This window comes from Mustela lutreola, chromosome 10, assembly GCF_030435805.1.
Source record: "Mustela lutreola isolate mMusLut2 chromosome 10, mMusLut2.pri, whole genome shotgun sequence".
Taxonomy (NCBI): Eukaryota; Metazoa; Chordata; class Mammalia; order Carnivora; family Mustelidae; genus Mustela; species Mustela lutreola.
In genome coordinates this window covers 98074250-98097924 of record NC_081299.1, presented here as the reverse complement: position 1 = coordinate 98097924, position 23675 = coordinate 98074250, and the positions used below count along the sequence as shown (strand labels likewise).

At 37.9% G+C, this 23675-nt stretch overlaps 1 protein-coding gene and 1 pseudogene across 1 annotated transcript in view; one reads left to right on the top strand and one right to left on the bottom strand.

Annotated features, from left to right (window-relative positions):
• DENND2C (DENN domain containing 2C) overlaps positions 1-23675 on the top strand; it is an 82666-nt gene that overhangs the window by 15306 nt on the left and 43685 nt on the right. The gene's annotated exons all lie outside the window — the stretch shown is intronic.
• Positions 18856-19296, bottom strand: LOC131810549 (cytochrome c oxidase subunit 7C, mitochondrial-like; annotated as a pseudogene).

Here is a 23675-nt window from a genome sequence, read left to right as displayed (position 1 = left end):
ATGACCTGAGCCGAAGGCAGCGGCTTAACCCACTGAGCCACCCAGGCGCCCTATAAAAATTTTCTTAAAGTATGGTCTGATTATATAAAAAGTATCCATGTGAAGATAATGTAACTTTTACTGACAGAACCAACCACATACTGAACTGAGAAAGTCCAAATGATCACTTTCTAAGCAATCCCTTGGTCCACTTTGAGGAAGAGAAGAGGTCTCGTCCATCCCCTCCCATTTCAGAGAAGGAGGCCGAATGCAGGAGGAATCAGCTGTGGTAATGTCAGTTTACATCATGGCAAGGGGTGTGTGTGTGTGTATGAGTATGTATTATACATATCTGTATATCCTTTTTAAAAGTCTGTATAGAGATGTAATCATACTAGAGAGATTGTTTCCACCACTTTTATTTTGGACATTTTTCCATATCTGCCCACAGATCTCTACCTCATTCTTTTTTTTTTTGCTTTTTAATTTTTTAAAAAGATTTTATTTATTTATTGGACAGAGAGAGATCACAAGTTGGCAGAGAGGCAGGCGGGGGCGGGGTGGGGAGCAGGCTCCCTGTTGAGCAGAGAGCCCAATGCGGGGCTTGATCCCAGAACCCTGAGATCATGACCTGAGCTGAAGGCAGAGGCTTAACCCACTGAGCCACCCAGGCACCCTCTACCTCATTCTTTTTAATATTTGCATGTTACAGGTATCCCCCATTTTTTGAGAGTTCACATTAGGCTGCTTTGCTTTTATGGGCAATCTGCAATTTTACAAAGAAAGGCAAAAAGTGAAAATAGCATTCAGCATTTGTTTTGCATCACACTGAGCTGTTATAGACGCAGCTGCCCCACCCTCTGCACGATGACCCCCTACCCCGCCCTGCCACACACACAGAGCTAGCCTGTCTCTGCGGAGCTCCTTCCCGTGAAACTACTCTCAGTATCTCAGCATCCAGCCACCATGGCTTTGAACTGCATCTGTGAGCATCTGTGCTTTAGCTCAATTTATTTTGTGCATCCATTAGCAAAATGTGTCCTAAGGTAACAGAAAACCCTAAGAGAAGTTATTTGGAGGGAGTCTAGGAAAGCTCAAACAGTTTTCCATATAAATTAACGGTGATCGCTTCTTCACTTTACACCAGTTTGGGTTAGGAAAGGTTTCCTAGAAATGCTCTGCTTATAGATGGGGGGAAGCCTGTAGTCAATCAAGGTGTTCTGTTTGTGCAGGTTGTCTGTTACACACTGACACCCCGCTGACAGCCTGAAATCCAGCCAGAGTTTCACTTGTCAATACTGTGGGCCAGTTTGCCCCGGCTCCTCACCCCACGCTGGTTCTGAAAGTCCACCCAGACCACCCATCAGCCTTATACCCCCTCATTTTGCTCAGCCACTGACATCCTGGGCAAGGCTGCACCTGTGTAGGGCCTGCGCACTTGACCTTGTTCAGGCCCCACAGGCCACACCATGTGACCTCTCTTACACAGATGCTATCCTGATCCCTCCAGCTCCGGTGCTCTGATCACCTGCTCTGGTCCCTTGCAGCTCTGCCTTACTCTGGATGCCTGCCTTACTCTGTTCCACCTAATGGCTTTAGGACTGGATTGTCCAGGAAAGAGGAGGGGAAGGAGAGCAACTTGGATGCTTTAAAGAGGTAATTGTTGGGCCGGAAGGTTAGTATACTACAGATCTAATACTTCGTGTGTTTCTATGGTAATTTGAGGAATAGGGGACATGTTTAATAATTATGTGAATATGGGGCGACTGGGTGGCTCAGTGGGTTAAAGCCTCTGCCTTTGGCTCAGGTCATGATCCCAGAGTCCTGGGATTGAGCCCTGCATCGGGCTCTCTGCGCAGCAGGGAGCCTGCTTCCCCCCCTCTCTCTGCCTGTCTCTCTGCCTACTTGCGATCTCTGTCAAATAAATAAATAAAATCTTTAAAAAATAATGATAATTATGTGAATGCAGTTTTACTTTCTGTTGTTTTTATATTGTCAAGTGAGAGAAAATATCCATTGAATGTATAATTTGGGGATTTGAGAACTTGAGAAATCCGGTCTTCTGACTTTTTGGCTTTAGAATAACATTGGAAGTTATGTTCAGTGGATATGAATGTATGTTTTTAGGAGTGCTTGTTATGTCTATAGTTTTAAATCCTTGAAAGTGCATTTTTTTTTACATAACACTAAAAAAGAGCAGGATGTGAATACATATATACTAAAATTGCTACTATATAAAAATATGCTTATGAAAAAAGGCAGGGAGGAAATATACCAAAATATACCAGCGATTATGCTGGAGGTGGTAGGCTTAGAGGTGTTTTCCCTCATTTTCTCTATTTTTCAAAATTTCTAAAAAGTAGTAGTTTATGATATTTAAAGCTTATTTTTTTTAACTTTCTAGAATTTTTTTTCAACCTTTGACACTATAGGAAGTAAGAATTTTGGTGCTAAGAAGAGCTCAGCAAAGTTTGAATTTGTGATTTAAAAACTATGTTACTGGGGCATCTCAGTGGCTCAGTTGGTTAAGCATCTGCCTTTGGCTCAGGTCATGATGTGGTCCTGAGCCTACTTCTCTCTCTCTCTCTTTCTCTCTCTGTTCCCCGGGGCACCCTCCCCATGCACATGTGCGCGCGCTCTCTCTCTCTCTATCTCTCCTGCATACGGGTGCTATCTCAAATAAAGAAAATCTTAAAAAATAATAATAACTTGCTTTAAAGTTATTTTGAAGTTATTTGTAAAGTTTAAAAGTTCTAATTTCTTATAGTTATTTCTTAATACAGAGGAGGTTTTAAAAAGGATAATTAGATAAAAATATTAAGATAAACTTCATTAATTGTATGGACAGTTACTAACATTACATTAATTTAATGAAATTGTAAAGTTTCATGTAATTAAAGTTACTTTTCTATATGTTTTCACATTGTGGCATTTCATAAAACTTCCTCTTCTGCTGAAACATTTATTCCGACTACTGTACCTAAGTGGTCTTTTTTTTTTTTTTTTAAGATTTTATCTATTCATTTGACAGACAGAGATCACAACTAGGCAGAGGCAGGCAGAGAGCCCGACGCAGGGCTCAATCCCAGGACCCTGAGATCATGACCTGAGCTAAAGGCAGAGGCTTCAACCCACCGAGCCACCCAGGTGCCCCTGTACCTAAGTGGTCTTTAAAATTTAGCTATGAACCAGCACTTTTTATCCCCTTGGGTGGGAGTGGTTACCAGTCCCTGTGTCTCTCTTATTCTGGGTACAAGTTAAGCACTTGGAGTGATTATCTTGAGCTTCCAGTCCCTTGGCTTGAGGTAACCAGGAAGTACCTCCTCCTTTTCCTTTAGGAGGCAAGAAAATACACACTGTCTAATTTCTTTAAAGTTCTTCACACACACACACACACACACACAAAGATTAAAAAAAGAAGTTCTTCACATTGTCCCTTGTAATCCTTACAACTAACTAATTATAATTCTTTTTACATAGTTGCGATAAGAGGATAATGAACTGATGTTAGCAGGGCTGGTTTTTGGCTGCCCCACTTTCTAAGCTTTGCACTTCTCTTTAGAATATGGAAGTATTTGACTCCTGTTGTTTTGATCTTGGCCTCTGAGGCCCCTGCTGAAATTCCGAGAGGACAGGAAAAGTTGCATTTGACATCCTGTTATATTAGCTGATATTATTGTTATGTCTACCCACAAACAAGTAATGCATACTGATTAAATGCAGAAGCTTGGGAGCAAAGCGGAACTAAGTTTGTGTTACCTGGGTAACTTACCGAACCAGTTCAGTCTCGGCTTCCTCCTCTGCAGAAGGGAGGGAATAATAACTGTCTGTCAGAGAGAGCTGTGAGAATTAAATGTAATAATGTCTGTAGGTACTAAGCACAATGCTTGGCACCTGGAGCACTTAATAAATGATGATGATTATCAGTTAAAATATCCCATTACTCTGCAGACAGACCTGTGCTACCTGGAATTTTTTCTCTTTACCTTTTATTTGCTAAACATATTTGGGTAGTGGAAATTAGGTTCTGCTAATGAGAAATATAAGAACTGGCTTAGAGAAGACTCTTCTGACCTTAGTTATGCTATTACATGACATTAAATACTCTCCTGTTAACTTATAACCTTCTTTATAAGACAGGAACAGTGGTGAGGATAACCAACCATACCATTAGTTGATTTGGAAGATAGGTTGTAAAACTTAGGAATTATATTACGTGGCTATTTTTTCCCCAAAGTGTCTTTCAAAACTTATTTTTCTAGATAAATTTAGTTGGATGTCTTCAAAGTGTATTTGGTAAAACATTAATTTATAGGTTAACTGCATTATAGTACTCTTTCATTTAGTATTCTGTTTCAGTCCAAGGATATGGTTAATCAGTGTACTGATTAACATATGTGTTTTAGCAGGGGTCCTACTGTAAGAAAATTAGTTTTCATTCTTTTCACAAACATTACCTAGTAGCAGGAAGAAGTGATGTAAAGCCAATGAAATTGCTTGACAAAGTGGGGCAAATATTAGAGATTTGAACAGAATGTTGTCATACTGTGAATCAGCTACACAGTCATCATCTGGTTTTGATTGTTAGCGTGCCCACTGTACAAATCAAACTATTGTCACCCCCCCTTGTCCAGAACAATAATATTATATGTCCTGTTTTTCTGTCCATATCATCTAAATCTGTTTTGCTATATCAATGGTTCATCCACGAGTGAAACGTTTTTACACCTTTCACATCAAAAATTGAAGATACATTTTTACAAAGGAGGAAAAAGCATAATTCTCTAGGAAAATAAAATAATTTTAAACTTGGATATACCTAACAACATAATCTTAAAAAGAAAGGAAGGAAGGGGAGAAAAAGAAAAGAAAGAAATGAAAGCCGCATCCCAAAGAAATTTCAAATTTTATAAAGGAGACATTTAGGACAAGGCAAGAGTTGCTAAGAGCTTGGTCTCTGGATTCCTGATACAGGGATCAGATAAGGATTTTTAGTGCACACAGCACTCCCGGTGCTTATGAATCTAATTTCCAGCTTCATTTCGGGATCTGTGCTCCAGAGTAACTCTTTGGAAATCAGAATTATCTCTTAAGTTCTAAGAGGTATGGTTAGCTGAAGAGCCTGCTTCCACACTCCTAGGGATCTGGAATTTTTTATAAGATGCTGGTTTGGGAAGTTAGTACTTCTACTTTATGTAAGGCCTGTTTTACCAGGAGCCCACACAGCCTTCTAGGACCGGTATACTTCCGGATATAGTACATTGCACAGTTAACCATACCTAGTTTGCTTTAAACTAGATTAGCTGGAACCCTGGATTCAAGTCTGGCTGCAACAGAAGCACAGTGTGATGGCCAGCCTCCTGGGTATTTAGACTGAGGAACTTTTCCCAAATCCCATTCTTCTTTCCTCCTGCCTCTAGTGCCTTTCTCCCCTGTCCCCGAGGCTGCTTTTGTGTTTCCCTGTCATTCAAGAAAGGCTAAGGACGGGTGGCTCAGTGGGTTAAAGCCTCTGCCTTCAGCTCCGGTCATGATCCCAGGGTCGTATTTCCAGCCGCATCGGGCTCTCTGCTCTGCGGGGAGCCTGCTTCCCTTGCTCTCTCTCTTCCTGCCTCCATACTTACTTGTGATTCTCTGTCTGTCAAATAAATAAATATTTAAGTATCTTTTTAAAAAAGGAAAGAAAGAAAGGCTAAGCACTTTGCAGATGTAAATGACCTCTGTATTTCCCACCTTTCAAAAAATAGTTCTTGGTGACTGGTTAACATTACTGTTGCTAAGGGAGTAGATCTTAAATATTCTTGCTACAAAACAAAATCGTAGAGAGGTGAAAAGTGTGTTAACTAACCTTATTGTGGTAATCATTTCACAATATATACACTTATCCATTCACATTGTGCTTCTGACTTACACAGTGTGTTATGTCCGTTATATCTCAATAAAGCTTTGGGGGAAAATACTTCTTCCATCTTCTGAGTACTCCTTCTGAGCTTCAAAGGAAAAGGTTGTTTACATTTTAGATTTATAAAACTTTTTGCTACCTGACCCCCGAGTTTTCTCAATTTACCTTTGTAAAGTGGGATTAAAGTTAGTGCACGTGTAAACTGGAACGCTTTACTCGGTCTCCTGGGGGTGTGCAAGATGATACACTATGAAGCGAAAAGAGCATTTGAATTGTTACTTATATTAGTTTTCATTGAAAAAAAAAAAGAAATTAGGCTTTACGGGATATTTATTATACGGATTGACATTGGTGCCTTCACTCCTTGTCAAGAGTTTATCTACAGGATTAATCCCAATGGGAAAAATGGTCATTCCCAAACAAAAAGGAGTTGACACTGACATCCTCACTTTGTGTTCCCTTTTAGCTGTTACAGCACATAATAGTTTTTATGTGTCCAGTTTATATGTGTCTGAGTAGGTAGATTTACAGATTTGTTGTTGTTGTTGCCGAATCCCTGGATATTTACAAATTATATTATATTTTTTAAGATTTTTATTTCTTTTTCGACAGAGAGAGAGAGAGAGAACACGCACAAGCAGCGGGGAGTGGCAGGCAGAGGGAGGGGGAGAAGCAGACTCCCCACAAAGCAGGGAGCCCAGTGGGGACTCGATCCCAAGACCCTGGGATCTTGACCTGAGCCTATGGCAGATGCTTAACCCACTGAGCCACCCAGGTGCCCTTTCAAATTATATTTTAAATTGTAGAATCGGGGCACCTGGGTGGCTCAGTGGGTTAAAGCCTCTGCCTTCGGCTCAGATCATGATCCCAGGGTCCGGGGATTGAGCCCCGCATTGGGTTCTCTGCTCGGTGGGGAGCCTGCTTCCTCCTCTCTCTCTCTCTGCCTGCCTCTCTGCCTACTTGTGATCTCTGTCTGTCAAATAAATAAATAAAATCTTTAAAAAAATAAAATAAATTGTAGAATCATCACAGTCCTTTGAAAAATAAGATGCCTTGGAAATAATTGGTATCTTATAATAGGTTCTTAGTCTGTTACCAAGAACTATTTTTAAGAGTCTCCAGAGTTAAAATAAGCCAAACAACTTTCTTTTTCCATTAGAAAAGTTCTGTAATTGTTGGTTTTATGTAATGATAATTGGTTATCAGCAGAAAATTTTAAAAATACAAACACCTTCAGTATATGCATTCAAAGCAAAAGTGATGTATTAATGAATGAGAAATCTGTTGTTTTTCTGAAGAATCTCATGATTTGAAGAGAGAATTTGATATTTGGAATGTTTTCATTGCTATTTGTTGCCCAAATACAGAGAATGTGTCATCTATAAAACTCTGCACCATTAGGACCCTTGGAAACAATTTTCTAGTCTGTTTTAAAATCTTTTAAAGTAGTTTCAGTGGATTTTTAATCACTTTGTTAAAAATTTAAATAATATAACAATGACCAAATAATATGCAGATATAGTCCACAGACACTGAAGGAGATGGAAATATACTAGTCACAATTCAAAAAACTTTTGCTTCATTGGTGAATGGCATCCTCAGATTTTTTTTTTTTAATTCAGTCCATGAAGCTTTTCTTTCATTGGCTCTGTGTTACTGTGGTGAGTTATCTTTTTCAATTACTATGGCCCTGTATTAGTCAGCTCAGCTGCTATAAGAAAAGTACCACAGACTGAATCGCTTAAACAACAGAATTTATTTTCTCACACTTTTGGAGGCTAGAAGTCTAAAATTGAGCTGTTGGCAGGGTTGGTTTCTTCTGGGCCCTCTTCTTGGCTTTATAGATGGCTGACTTCTTCCTGTGTTTTTACATGTCTTCTCTGGGTTTGTGTACAATTTTCCTTTCCTTTTTTTTTTTTTTAAGATTTTATTTATTTACTTGAGAGAGAAAGAGAGCATGAGCAGGGGGAGAGGCAGAGGGAGAAGTAGACACCCTGCTGAGCAGGGAGCTGAGTATGGGGCTCCATCCTGGGACCCCAGGACCATAACCTGAGCCAAAGCAGATGCTTAACCCATTGAGCCACCCAGGTGCCCCACAAATTTCCTTTACTTATGGAGATACCAGTCATGTTGGGTTAGGGCCCACTCTGGTCAACTTATTTTAACTTGATTACTTTTTTTTTTTTAAAGATCTTGTTTCCAAATACAGTCATATTCTGAGATACTAGGGTTTGGGACTTCAACATATGAATGGGTAGGGGGGAGCATATTTCAACCCATAACACCCTTAGGACCAAGCATGAAATAAAGTGAATTTAGAACTCTATCTTTGAATCACAGTTTCAAGAAAAGAACATAATGGGGACACCTGGGTGGCACAGTCAGGTGGGCCTCCAATTCTTAATCTCCTCTCAGTCATGGTCTTGTGGTCTTGGGATTAAGCACTAGGCTCCCTTCCCACCAACCCCTCAGCTCAGTATGGAGTCTGCTTGAGAGTCTCTCTCTCTCCCTCTGCCTCTCCCCCTCTCTGTTCACACTCTTTCTCTCTCAAATAAATAAATAAATAAAATCTTCTTCTTCTTCTTTTTTTTTTTTTTAATTGTGTTTAGGGTGCCTGGGTGGGTTAGCTGGTTAAGCATCTGCCTTCGGCTCAGGTCATGATCCCAGGGTTCTGGGATCAAGTCCCACATCAGGCTCCCCGCTTGGTGGGGAGCCTGCTTCTCCCTCTATCCTTACCCCCTACTTGTGATCTCTCTTTCTTTCTCTCTTTCAAATAATTAATAAATAAATAAATTTTAAAAAGTAAAATAAAAAAAACAAAAAAATCATGTTTGATTACATTAGTCTTATCCAAAATATTTATTATTTGTGAGACTTGAGTGAGAGAGAAATGGTTATTTTATCTTCCATTTACATATTCAATTCTTTTCTTTTTTAAGATTTTATTTATTTGACAGAGAGGGATCACAAGTAGGCAGAGAGAGGGGGAAGCAGGCTCCCCACTGAGCAGAGAGCCCAATGCAGGGCTCTATCGCAGGACCCTGAGATTATGACCTGAGTTGAAGGCAGAGGCTTACTTAACCCACTGAGCCACCCAGGCGCCCCTATATATTTAATTCTTAACAAAGACAATAAAATGAAATTTTTGAAAAATCTTGTGCTCTAAAATTTTTCATTTTGTAGTATGTATGATGTTATTATAGTTGTTACATCTGTAATTTATAAATATACACAAATCAATTTTCTTTTTTAGGCATTTCAAGGCAAAGTTTGGTGACCTCTGACTTAGATATGTCCTTTATCAAAATGTCTTTTTATCTTGAAGGTAGTATGTTATGTGCTAATAAGAACAAGAGTTTTAGGGTTCAAATTCTGTTTTTTCCACTTAATGTAATGTGATCTTAAAAAGTAATCTAACCCTGCTAAGCCTCAATTTCCTCAACTAGAAAATGAAAATATCTTCCTCCAAGAGACTGTTATAAGGATTAAATGAGAATATGCATGTAGTACTGGGCAAACAGTAAATATACAAAAAGTTCTTATTACTGTGGTGCTTATTATCATTTAAGTAAGTTGTTTTGGTGTTATTTCCCCTTAAATTATTCTAAGATGTTTTCCCCTCCTACAAATGGGGCAACTTCACATCATCAGAAACACTTAAAGTAATAGACATTGCTAATTGTCATAAACCTTTCCTTGCTCTTTATACATTCTTATATTCAGGATTTAGTCATTCAGCAAATACTTATTGGGGCATTACTGTATGGTGCATAGTCTTCTGGGTGCTGGGAATATAGTAGTGGAAAGTCTTTTGTTCCAACAAGGGAGACAAATAATGCGTAAACAAACAAATAATGGAATTTCAGGTAAATGATAAGCTCTGTGGAGAAAATATAGAAGAGTAAAGGCATAGAGCACTATGTGGGGAAAGAAGCCTTATTTTAGTTTTTTTTTAATTTTATTTTTTAAGATTTTACTTATTGAGAGAGAGAGAGAGAGAGAGCATGCGCATGAGCAGGAGGAGGGGCAGAGGGAGTGGGAGAGAGAGAATCTGAAGCAGACTCTATGTGGAGCATGAAGCCCACTGAGAGACTTGATCTCACGACCCTGAGATCGTGACCTGAGCCGAACCAACTGAGCCACCCAGGCACCCCAAGAAGGCTAATTTTAGATGGGCAGGAAAGGTGAATATTGAGTAGAAATAAAAAATCAAGAAGGGAAAAATGATGGTGGTGTTGATTACTGTGGTAGCAGTGAAGATGGTAAGTGGTCAGAGTTAGGGATATGTTCTGAAGATGAAACTACTGCTTGTCTAGTCAGCTCAGCTGCTATAACAAAACTACTGTAGACTGGGTGGCTTAACAAAAATTTATTTCTTACAGTTCTAGAGACTGAGAAGTCCAAGATCAAAGTACTGTCTAATGTTATTCCTCACGAGGGACCTCTTCCTGGTTTGCAGAGGGCGGTCTTGTATCCTCCCACGGCAGGGGGAGAGATCTCATCTGTCTTATGTCTCTTCTTATAAAGGCACTAATTCCATTCATAAGTACTTCATGCTCCTGACCTCTCAAAGGTCTCACCTCCAATAACATCACATTGAGGCTTGTGGCTTCAACATGGGAATTTTGGGGGGACACAAGCATTCAGCCCATAACCTTGGGTTAGTTATGAGGATTGCTCCTAGGGTCACACACTTTTGTTAAATAAAATCTCCAGCACCCATTAGAATCTTTTTTAATAACGTGGATAAACAACCCTGTAAACACAATCACAAAATTAGTGTTATTCTAGTTCTTTGACTTGTGCCTCAAAATTCTGAATATAATCTAAATTAAGTCAACTATCATTTTTCATTCTTTCATTCAAAACAAAACAGGTAATGCCTGGGTGGCTTAGCTGGTTAAGTATCTGCCCAACCAGGCTCCTTGCTCAGCAGGGAGCCTGCGTCTCCCTCTGCCTGCCATTCCCCTGCTTTTGCAATCTCTCTGACAAATAAAATCTTTAAAAATAAATAAATCAATTAAAATCTTTTTAAAACTCAAATTTTCCATGACATATGTCTTAAAGAGTTGTTAGAATTGGTAAGGAATTAAATTTATTTCTTGAAGAATCCTGTTGCTTGCTTTGCGGTTAGGCACAATAGCTACTGAGAAATTTATATTGTTTATTATTAGTAGTATTAGGGTTTTTTTTTTTTTTAAGCGTCTTTGCTATTTTGGGAATCATTTTTAGTTACCTATAAGGCTGTTTCCTCTGATAGAAATGAGATAAAAGGCTGATATCCTGTATGTGCTTGCTTTGAAGATTTGTTGTTCAAGGAAAAGTTAACAAGATGGTAATAGTTTGAAAGGTAAAAACAAGTTTGACATTATTTTTTTCTCTTTTGCTTTAAAATATTTTGAGCAAATTCAGTGAAGAATTTTATGCAAGATTTATTTTTGTGGGTTTTCTCAAAAATTTAACCAGAGGCAGGGAATCTGGGCAGCTAAGTCAGTTGAGCGTCTGACTCTTCATTTTGGCTCGGTATTAAATACTATATTAATATTTTATTAAATATACCTACTAGAAATTTCCAAAATGCAGATAATTTGAGTAGTTCAAATTCCTACCCATCTTCCTGAGCAGATTTAAATTGCATCCAATATTTCTTAAAAAAAAAAAAAAAAGATTTTATTTACTTATTTGAAAGAGAGAGCAAGCGCATGAGTTGGGGACTTGTGGGGGAGGGGCAGAGGGCGAGGAAGACTCCAGGTTGAGCAGGAAGCCTGATGTGGGCTTGATCCCAGGACCTTGAGATGATGACCCAGGCCAAAGGCAGATGCTTAACCTCAAGCCGAAGGCAGACACTTAACAACTGAGCCACCCAGGCGCCCCTGCATCTGGTATTTCTATAACACATGTCTTAGCATCCTCTGCTATAGCAAGTCGAGGCGTCCTCTTCTGACATTTAGCTTCGCTTTAGAGCTTTCAAGACAGCATTACAGAGACATGTATTCTTCTCTGGCTATCAGTGTTGCCTCTCCATTTTCACCCTTAAGTGATTTTCTTTTTCTAAGTATCCCCAGCAAGAACGACTCCAGAACATTAAGATTATTGAGGTTATGGAAAATGTATGCAGAAGTTTTTTGTTCTTAGAGGAATTTAACTTTGGAAGAGGATTACAGAATACTAAGGGGTGTAATGGGAGCACTCGGGAGTGATTAACTCCAGGTCAAGGTCTAAGGAAGGTTTCACAGTAAAACTTTGAAAGGGTCTTGAAAGTATATTGTGTGTTCAGGAAGTAATTAATTAGTAGCTATCATGTTTCTCTTAAGTAGGCTCCACACCCAGTGTGAAGCCCAAGGCATCAGGGCTTGAACTCACGACCCTGAAATCAAGACCTGAGCTGAGATCAAGAGTCAGACGCTTAATTGCCAGAGCCATCCAGACAACCGGATAGCTGTCATTTACTGAGCAGTTACTATATGCCAGCAATTGTCTTAAATAGGTTTTTTTTTTTTACATCATTTCATATTTAATCCTTACAACAGCCTTATAGAATGAATACCCGTGTCTTTTGTGGCAGAGAGTACCAAGACCTGTATCAGTTATACTTAACCTCTTTGTGCTCTGTTTTCTCTTCTTCAAAATTAGGATAATGACAGTATTTATATCTCATGGATTATTACAAGCATGAGATGAGTTAATATTGGTAAAGTGAGTAAAATTATGCCTGATTAATAGATAACACTCCATAAGTGTTATCTGTAATAATATGATCATTCTTTAGATAAGGAAGCAGGCTTAGAAGGATTACATAATTTGAGGTTACACAGCCAAGAATCAAGTCTGGCGATATTTGAACTCTAGCTCTAAACCACTGGCGGATGTAAATTATTTGATGTTCTTGGAGTGTTCTTGATGTTCTTAGCATGTAAGCAAGGCAAATGGCAAGAATCAAGCTGGCAAGAGAGCGTGAAAGATCATCTATATCATAGAGAGGAGTATGGACTTTATCTTGTCTCTGGACACCATGAAATATTTACGTGTTTACTTTTATCCTTAAACCAAAAACTATTCGAGTAGCAAATTTATGACCATATTTTATGTATGCACTATAAGAGCGCACATATATGTATCTATGACATTTTTATAAAGCTTTAAAACTTCATGACTGGCTTATCCCAATTTTTTTCATTGATTTTTGTTGACCATGTGTTTATTTTGCCATTTTGTTGGCATTGACTAGCAAACACCACAAACAGTAGCAGGGGTCAAATGTTGAAAGATAGGCTTGTGAAGGAGAAAACCTAATATTGAGTAAATAATACCTACTAATGTAACTTATTTCTGCAAACTCGTGGGGGGGGGTATTGTCCAATTTTTATGTCCTATCTCAGTTCAGTTCTTGGAAGTCCCTTGTCCTTTGGAGTAAGTATTGATAACCACTTTGGTAGATTATGAAGCACCAGAACCCACCAAAAGTTTTAACTGGCTTGTGATTTGATCATATCTAACTTTTAGAAATATCACTTTGGCAACAGTATTGGAAGGGAGTTGATAGTAGAGGCAGGTAGGTCATAGAGGAGGCTATATTATGGTAGTTCTAGAAGAAGAATGGTAAGTACATAAGTTGAAGTTGTTGTACTAGGGATATTACATATACATATTACATATAAAAATACATATAATATTTAAATAAGTTGTGGCAGTAATGTCATAACTATTCTTGGTCACTTACGTTATACGAGAGACTTTATATATTATTTCATTTGATCCTTCTAATAACTCTATTGTTGTGTGTTATCACCTTGTTATGGAGTAAGGCTTGCATTGGTTAAGAGTACAAGGCCCACTACCAAGTAAGTTGCAGAAGATTTGAATCCAGGTGTCCGGCCCCAAAGCCTACACTGTTTGTATCCTGTACCATAATGCCTCCCTTATAAATACTGTGGTCTGTACCTATGTTTTATAACATGCTTTTTAAAAATTTTTTTATTTTTTATTTTTTTTTTAGATTTTTAAAAATTTATTTGACACAGAGAAGTCACAAGTAGGCAGAGAGGCAGGCAGAGAGACAGGGTGAAGCAGGTTCCCTGCTGAGCAGAGAGTCCAACGCAGGGCTCAATCCCAGGACCCTGAGATCATGACCTGAGCCGAAGGCAGAGGCTTTAACCCACTGAGCCATCCAGATGCCCCATGTCTTTTTTTTAAAGATTGTGTTTATTTATTTGAGATAGAGTAAGAGTGAGCATGAGTCGGGGGAGGGAGAGAGGGAGAAACAAGCTCCCCACTGAGCAGGGAGCCCAACGTGAGGCTCGATCCCAGTACCCTGGGATCATGACCTGAACCAAAGGCAGACACTTAACCAACTGAGCAACTCCTAAACATGCCTTTTCTATGGCTTGTTTCATTGATGCTGAGTTAAAGATGATTTATTCTGTTTACTTAGGAATAACTTTCTTACATTCAGAGAATCTTCTTATCTCTTTCCCTTCCAAAAAAAGAAATTTTAAAATATTTTTATTAAAGAAGCCAAATATAAACGGAGCACATTGTGTCTCCAGAATATTTCTTTGCGCTCTTAATCTAACAATAGCAGTCAGTAAGCAGCACATTGAACTGGCTTTAATAAAAACCAAAGATTGTTTGTTATTAAAATATCTGGATGTATTTTATTCTTCTCTCACAGTTGCCTATTGTGACACTTTATGCTTCATGTATTTTTCCAAGGACATACTTAGTTCTGTGTTCATATGCAAAAGGCTGTATTTTTCTGTGTTTCAGTGCCTGAAATTCAGCTAGCAGTAGACAATTATCTTTAAAGATCCATGTCCTGATATCCTTTCTCTGAACTCTTTGCCTTGCATTGACGTGGATTCCCATGGCTCTAGACAGACTTTCTGAGTTTTTTGACCACACTGCACCATAATAAATACATGTACAATCCATTACACACACACACACACACACACAACCGTGAAACAAACATTTTGAAGCAATACTTACCCTTACCTTCATGCAGGGTATTCTGATTAATATTATTGTTCACTGTTCTATTTCATTAAAAACATTTTAAGATTCTTCCTCTTCCAGTTAGGATGTAGGACTTGAAAAACATTTGTTCCCATAGTAACAAGAAAATCCTGGACAAAATAAAAATCATGCATTTCTCTGGGGCTAGTGAATAGTGTGTGGGGGGGAATTTTGGTGAACTGAATTCCAAAGTGAATTCCTTTATAAGTGAGCAAAGAGCCATAACAACTTCCATACCTGAGGATAAGAATATAGTCTGGATACAAGTAGCCCCAGCATAGCTGGTGAGGCTTCCAGGGGAAAGGGAAAAATCTGCCAAGTCTTAGTTCACAGTGTGGACTGTTGGAATTAGAATGTGGTGCTGCTTCGGCAGCACACATACTAAAATTGGAATTGGAGAGTAGATTGGAATCTGGAAGAATCCCACATGCAAAAACAAACCACTTGGCCCAATAATTATCTGCTGTTTCAGTTTTTACTAAGACAGCAGCATTGCAGGGGGTATGAGAAGCACAAAGAAGTTTTATAGTCCCACATATTTGTGCAGTGATATCCTGCCAGGGCTGAATCCAGAATTGAACCAAAAATAATTGAAACTGTACCCATCCTTAGTCCATCTCAAATACTAACAGTATTTAAAAGGTAGCAGCCACTCAGGAGGTTAGAGATGGGGCTAAAACCAGGTGAATTCCATGTAGTAAGACCTGCTACCCAGCTTCAGCTCAACTTGACTCGATGAGGAATCTGAATGATCAGCCTCTCAATCTAATTACCAGAGAGAGGAATGTTTATAATCTCAGAAATATATAAAGAAAAACAAACACAAAGTGTATCTAGTTTATCTTTTCTTCTACTCTTCTTTTATAGGCAGTGTCGCGAATATGATTAAAAATTACAAGGTAGTAGGGATGATTGGCTGGCTCAGTGGGAAGAGCATGTGATTCTTGATTCTTGATTTTGGGATTGTGAGTTTGACCCCACAGTGGGGGTAGAGATTACTTAAATACATACATATATAAATTAAAATTACAAGACACTAGAAGAAAATAAAATGTGAGCCATAATGAAGAGAAAAAAGAGTCAATAAAAGGAAACCTAAAGGTGACACAGTTGTTGGCATAGCCAACAAGGGCTTTAAGATTATTATAAATAAATTAAATAATATGCAGGAAAAAAATAAATGGGTGAAAATATGGAGTATTTCAGAAAAGGAATGGAAGTGTTAGAAGAACTGGATAGAAAATTTGAAGCTGAAAAATACAATATCTGAAATAAGAATTATTAGATGGACTTAAAATCAGATTGGACTTTGACCTGTAGAATGTTTAATGAACTTGAAAACAGGTCAGTAGAATTTATCTAAACTGAAACAGAGAAAGAAAAAAAAAGGTGAAAGAAAATAAATGAACAGAGCACAAGTAACCTGTGGAATAATATTAAATCATCTAACATATGTGTAGTTAAAGTCTTAAAAGGAAAAGAGAAAGAATGGGGCTTAAACTCACGACCCCAAGATCTAGAGTTGGATGCTCTACCGACTGAGCTGGCCTGCTGCCCCAGGATATAACTTTGTTCAATAAAATCCACCCATTTTAAGTGTATGGTCGGTTAGTTTTGACAAATGTATACGCCCTTGTAACTGCCATCCCAACCAAGATATATTTTCATCACCCCCAAAAGTTCCCTCATACTCTTTTGAGGTTAGTTCTCACCCTCCTGGCCCTAGACAGCTACAGATCTGCTTTCTTTCATTATAGATTAATTTTGGCTGTTCTTTAATTTCATATAAATGGAATCATACTTTATGTACTTTTTTGTTTATGGATGTTTTTGAGAGATGTCTGCATTGTGCATATGGTGGGTTTTGTTCCTTTTCATTGCTGAGGAATATCCTGTTGCATGAATATATTACACTTGGTTTATGTATTCGCTTGTCGATGGCCTTTAGGCTGTTTCTAATTTGGGCTGTTCTGAATAAAGATGCTGTGAATATATTTATGTAGAAGTATGTGTGTGAACATAGCATTTTTCTTTCACATGAAATACCTACAAGTGAAATTGCTCCTTCATACGGCAATCATATGTTTAATTTTATAGGGAACTGCCAAACTGTTTTCCAAAGTGTGTACCATGTTACAACGGCACAGTGTTTGAGAGTTCCAGGTACTCCCATACTTAGTATCCTTTCACATTTTAACCATTCTAGTGGGTATGTAGTGGTATCTTGGGTTTTAATTTGCATGTCTTTAATGACTAATGATAGTGTACCACTTTTCAGGTACTTTATTTTACTAACTGGCTACTAATAAAATCTTTTGTAAAAAGATCACATCTGATGCATATTTTAATTATATTGTTTGCCTTATTCATTTGTAATATTTATATGTTGTGGATTTAAATGCTTGTCAGATATATGTAGTTTGAATATTCTCTGCCTTTTTGTGGCTTGCTGTTTCATTTTTAAAACATACTTAGAAGAGTGCAAGATCTTAATTTCTTCCTTCTGTGGGTTTGTGCTTTTTATGTCCTAAGAAATCTTTTCCTTAGGGTACCTCGGTGGCTCAGTGGGTTAAGCCTCTTCCTTCAGCTCAGGTCATGATCTCAGGTCCTGGGATGGAGCCTCACATCAGGCATCTTGCTCAGCGGGGTGCCTGCTTCTCCCTCTCCCACTGCCTTCCTCTTCGCCGACTTGTGATTTTCTCTCTGTCAAATAAATAAATAAAATCTTAAAAAAAAAAAAAAAACAAGAAAGAAAGAAAGAAAAGAAAAGAAAAAAATATTTTCCTTCTCTAAAAAATTTTTTTGTCTATTTTTTCTTCTAGGAGGTTTATAGTTTTATTTGTTGGGTTTAGGCTTATGATATATTTCAAGTTAACTTTTGTAAATGCTGTGTAATGGTTAAGGCGAATTTTTTTTCCCTGTAAATATCCATTTGTTCCAAAGCAATCTATTGGAAAGATTATTTTCCCCCAGCTTTGTGGAAGTCTATTGACTATATTAAGTGTCGGTCTCTTTCTAGACTCTGTACTGATCTGTTGATCCATTTGCTTCTGTTTTCACTAATACACATTGTCTTGATTATTGTAGCTTTACAGTGTCGAAATCAATAGTATATGTTCTTCAACTTTCTTATTTTTAAAAAAGTTTTATGCTATTTGAGGTCCTTTGCATTTCCAGATAAATTTAAGAATCAGCTTGTCAATTTCTGCAACAAAGCTACTGTGATTTTGATTAGGAGTGCGTTGAATCTACAGCTCAATTTTGAGAGAATTTGATGTCTTAACAAAATTTAATCTTCTTGTTCATTAATGTGATGGATCTCTGTTTATTTAGTAGCTCTTTAATTTTTTTTCTTAGCAATATCTTGTATTTTCAATGTACAAGTTTTGTACCCCTAAGCATTTCATGATTTTTATGCAACTTTTTATGTTATTTTACATTTCACATTCCAATTATTTATTCCGTGTATGTATAAGTACAATTTCTCCCTTACATATTGATCATGTATCCTGAGACCTTGCTAAATTCCCTGATGAATTTTAGTAGATTGTTACTGTAAATTTCTTAGGAATTTCTGGTGTTTTTTTTAAGATTTTATTTATTTATTTGACAGACAGAGATCACAAGTAGGCAGAGAGGCAGGCGGAGGGAGACGGTGGAAGCAGGCACCCTGCTGAGCAGAGAGCCCAATGTGGGTCTCGATCCCAGGACCCTGGGATCATGATCTGAGCCAAAGGCAAAGGCTTTAAACCACTGAGTCACCCAGGCGCCCCTCTTAGGACTTTCTACATATACAATCTTGTTTAATTTCTTTTCCGTTTTCTTTCTTTTCCCTTTTTTATGCCATAAGTTTATTTACAAACATATTATGCTGAATTCAAGAGTTTGACTCATTTTTCAAAGAGATTGAACCTCTTAAATGTTCCTTTTCACATCTGTTTAATGGATTAATTAAAACATCCTTATTTCTTAAGCAGCTGGTGTCTTACTATTAAAAAAAAAAAAAAGGTACTGCAAATCCAGAGTACACAGTTATCATAATCAGTAACTACTACTTGTTTTCCACTGAAAATGACAAATTCTTCCCTAAGCCCTTTTCATAGTGGCTACGACAGACCACATAGGTTGTGAACCACTAGATGGTCTGTCCCAATGTAGCACTGTAGGGAGTTCTGTAAAAGGTGTAGGGACCCAGGATCAATGGCAGCACCACACCAAGTCCTCCTCTTTTTCACGACCTTGTTCCTCAGTGTGTCAGAGCCGAAAGGTCACTTTCCCTATCGAAATGAAATAAGAGTATTGAATAAAAGCAGTGAAAGAAGATATCCTTGCCTTTTCCCAGTCTTAAGGGAAAGGTGTCAAATCTTTTGCCACTTAGTGTAATATTACCTTGGTTTTTTCATAGTTGCCATTTATCAGACTGTGGAAATTCAATTTCTGATTTGCTAGAAGGTTTTTTCCCCCAATTATGAATAAGTGTGAAATTTTTTCAAATGCTTTATTGCATCTACTAAGATAATTACAAGGGGACTTTTTTCTTTATCTCATAAATATAAAGATTTTTTATTTTAAAGCAACTTTGCATTCTCTTATAACTCTACTTAGTCATGACTCCGTATTTTTTTGTGTTTATTTATGACTTTTATTCGCTGATGTTTTGAAAGGACCTTCACATGAGTTCATGAGTTCTGTTCTATATTTTTCTTCCCTTGTAGTGTCTTTGGTTTTCCAACAGGGTAATGTTGGTCTTACAAAATGAGTTAAAAATGTTTCCTCTTCTGTTCTCTGGAAGAGTTTGTATAAGATTAGTATTATGTCTTTGAATGTTTAATAAAATTAACAAGTGAATGTTTAATAAAATTAACAAGTGAAGCTGTGTGGACCTGGAGTTTTTTTAATGTAAGGCTTTCAATTAAAATTTTAATTAAAAAAAAATAGAGACACTCAGAATTCCTGTATCTTCTTGTGTCTGTTTTGGCAATTTATATCTTTCAAGGAATTTGTCCATCTCATTTAAGTTGTCGAATTTACTACAACAAATTTATTCATAATCATTCTTTATATCCTTTTATGAAAGATCTGTAGGTAATGACCCCTTTTTCATTCCTCATACTTTTAATTTGTGCCTTTTCTTCTTTTTTTCTTTGTTCAGCCCACTTAGATGTTTATCAATTTATTGACATCTCAAATAACTTTTTATGTTTCATTGATTTCTTTGTTGTTCGGTGGTTGTTATTTCATGAATATTTACATCTTACTATTTTCTTCTACTTGCTTTGAGTTTAATTTACTTTTTATTCCTTCTTAAGAAACAACCTTAAATCTTTGGGATTTTTTTTTTCAGATATAAGTGGAATAATGACATTCAAATTTCACTATAGGATTTAGAAGCATGTAATATTGAAAAGGATGGTACATTGCAGGATGGGCAGTAGGATAATTTAGACAGATGTGAATGTAGAGCATTAATCTGGAGAATAATTTAAAATGATGACTTGAGGGGCACCTGGGTGGCTCAGTGGGTTAAAGCCTCTGCCTTCGGCTCAGGTCATAATCCCAGGGGGATTATGAAGTGAGGCCCATTTAGGGCTCTCTGCTCAGCAGGGAGCCTGCTTCCTCCTCTCTCTCTCTCTCTCTCTCTCTGCCCGCTTCTCTGTGTACTTGTGATCTCTGTCTGTCAAATAAATAAAAAAATTTTTAAAACTTTAAAAAAATAAAGTGATGACTTGAAACTTAATGGAATACAATGTGTTTTAACTTGAAACAGCAAGATACAGTGTTTCCAAACTTTTTTTCTTTTTATAACATAAGCATTTCCAAATATCTTGGCATTTTCCAGATATCTTTTGATTATTTATTTTTAATTAAGTTCCATTGTGTGTTAGAGAATCATTCTCAGGATGACTTCAGTCATTTAAAATTCATTAAGTTTTATTTTATTGTCCAACATATGGTTTACTGGTTAATATTCCATGTATGCTTGAATATATGTTCTATTGTTGTTGGGTGCAGTGTTCTAAAATGTCACTTAGGTCAAGTTGATTAATGGTGGTATTCAAGTCTTTTATCTATTTCCTGATTTTCTGTCAATGGGGCTATTACTCATGAAGAGTAATGAAATCCTCAGTAAAATTACAGATATGTCCATTTGTCCTTTTGGCTCTACATTTTTTGCTTCTTACATTTTGGAAGGCAGCTATGCTAACCACTATACCACCAACGCGCTTCTTACATTTTGAAACTGTGTTATTATGTACATGAACATTTAGGATTATTCAATCTTGGGGGCACTTGGGTGGCTCAGTCATTAAGTGTTTGTCTTCAGCTCAGGTCATGATCCCAGGGGATTGAGCCCGCATTGGGCTTCTTGCTAGTCAGAAAGCCTGCTTTTCCCTCTGCCACTCTCCATGCTTGTGTTCCCTCTCTTGCTGTGTCTCTCTGTCAAATAAACAAATAAAATCTAAAAAAAAAAGTGGGGGGGAGGATTATTCAGTCTTATTGACGAATTGTCTCCATTTTTGTTTGAAATGTCTTTATCTCTTTATCTCTGCTAGTATTTCTTGGCCTAACCTCTTTATTGTAACAGAAGTGTCTTGAAATTCAAAATGCAGTTCTTAAAGAAGTGCAGAGTTAGGTCTTGTTTTTTTGTTTTTTAATCAAGTATGATCATCTTTGCCTTTTATTTAGAATTTAGCTCATTTTCAGTTAACATAATAATTAGTATGGTTAGATTTAAGTGTAGTCTTGCTATTCATTTTCTGTTTCTGTTTGGGTTGGTTTTTTTTTTTTTTTGATTTTTTGGTTTTTTGGGGTTTTTTGGTGGTGGTGGTGGTGGTGGTTCTTGCGGTTTTTCCTCCTCCCTGCCACCCCTGTCTTTTTCTGCACTGAGTATTTTTTTAGAATTCGATTCTAAAGTGATTGCTTTAGAGTTCACAGCATACAACTTTAATCTTTCCCCTTCAGATAATCTACTACATGGGCTCCTGGCTGCCTCAGCCAGAGGAACATGCAACTCTCTTTTTTTTTTTTTTAAGATTTTATTTATTTATTTGTCAGAGAGAGAGAGAGAGCAAGCACAAGCAGACAGAGTGGCAGAGGGAGAAGCAGGCTCCCTGCGGAGCAAGGAGCCCGATGTGGGACTCGATTACAGGACGCTGGGATCATGACCTGAGCCAAAGGAAGCCGCTTAACCAACTTGAGCCACCCAGGCGTCCCAGGAACATGCAACTCTTGATCTTCACGTTGTGTGTTTGAGTCTCATATTGGATATAGAGATTACTTAAAAATAAAATCTTAAAAAAAAATGTACTACTTTATGCATAAAGTAAGAAATTTATATATATCTTTCCATTTTCCTTTCCCTCCTTTGTACTCTTCTTACATTTTATTCCCACATTGCTATAAATTCCACAATATAGTGTAGACAGTGCCAGCTTCATGGGCAGACAATCAGTGTAGCTATACAGGGTCCTGCACTCAAAAGGGCCCTTGTGGGGCTTTATGCTCTGTTGCAGACATCTTGAAATTCTGATAACTTAATCTTTGAATTTGTGGGTTTGTTTGTTTGCTTTTAAAGATTATTTATTTATTTGACACAGAGATAGAGAGCACAAGTAGGCAGAGCAGCAGGCAGAAGGAAAGGGAGAAGCAGGGTCTCTGCTGAGCAGGGAGCCCACTGTAGGATTTGATCCCAGGACCCTGGGATCATGACCTGAGCTAAAGGTGGATGCCTAACTGTCTGAGCCTCCCGCTTTTAAGACCTTTCAAAAGCTTTGTTAGGGGGCGCCTGAGTGGCTCAGTGGGTTAAAGCCTCTGCTTTCAGCTCAAGTCATGATCCCAGGCTCCTGGGATCAAGCCCTGTGTCGGGCTCTCTGCTCAGCGGGAAGCCTGCTTCCTTCCCTCTCTGCCTGCCTCTCTGCCTACTTGTGATCTCTGTCTGTCAAATAAATTAAAAAAAAAAAAAAAAAAAAAAAAAAAAAAAAAAGCTTTGTTAGAGTAATTCTAAAGTAGTCTTTATTGTAGGGCTAATTTAGCCCTGCTGACAAGCCATGCCCTCCTAACGTCCTTACTGAATTGCCTGAGTGTTCAATAAGTCTGCTCCTCTATAGATCATTGGAAGTTGGACATTTCCCAGCCCTTTGTGAACTCTGGGTATTAATCAGCTTCCAGGTCCCCTATAGTTGTTCTTTCCCCAGTAATTTGTTTCCAGCAGTGTTACCCTGTGCCTTAACAGCTTAGTATTTAAACCAAGACTCCAGGGATCCTACATAGATTTCTGGAGCTTTTTCTGTGTTGTTCCCTCCTATCTGATATGGGGCCCCGAAAATGCCATGTTTCTTAGCCCCTCCAAACTCTGATCCATTTATCTGTAACTCAGCAAGCATATCATGTTCTGTGCTATTTTCCGGAAAGAGCCTCCAAGGTGAAAACTGAGCCAACATAGTGCCTGCCTCATTTGTTTTTCTTCATTGAGAGGTTACAGTCCTGTGTTGTCTGTTATCCAATATCAAAAGCATTTATTTTATTTAATCTGTAAGTCTGGTTTTGTAGTTATGCTGGGAAAGCAAGTCTAGTTCAATGACTTTTGTGGCCGGTGGTAAGAGTCTTTCTTGTCCCTTTCATCATTTTTCTTTCTTTTTTTTCTTTCTTTCTTTTTTTTCATTTTATTCATTGATTTGACAGACAGAGATTACAGGCACACAGAGAGGCAGGCAGAGAGAGAGGAAGGGAAGTAGGCTCCCCACTGAGCAGAGAGTCAGATGTGTGGCTTGATCCCAGGACC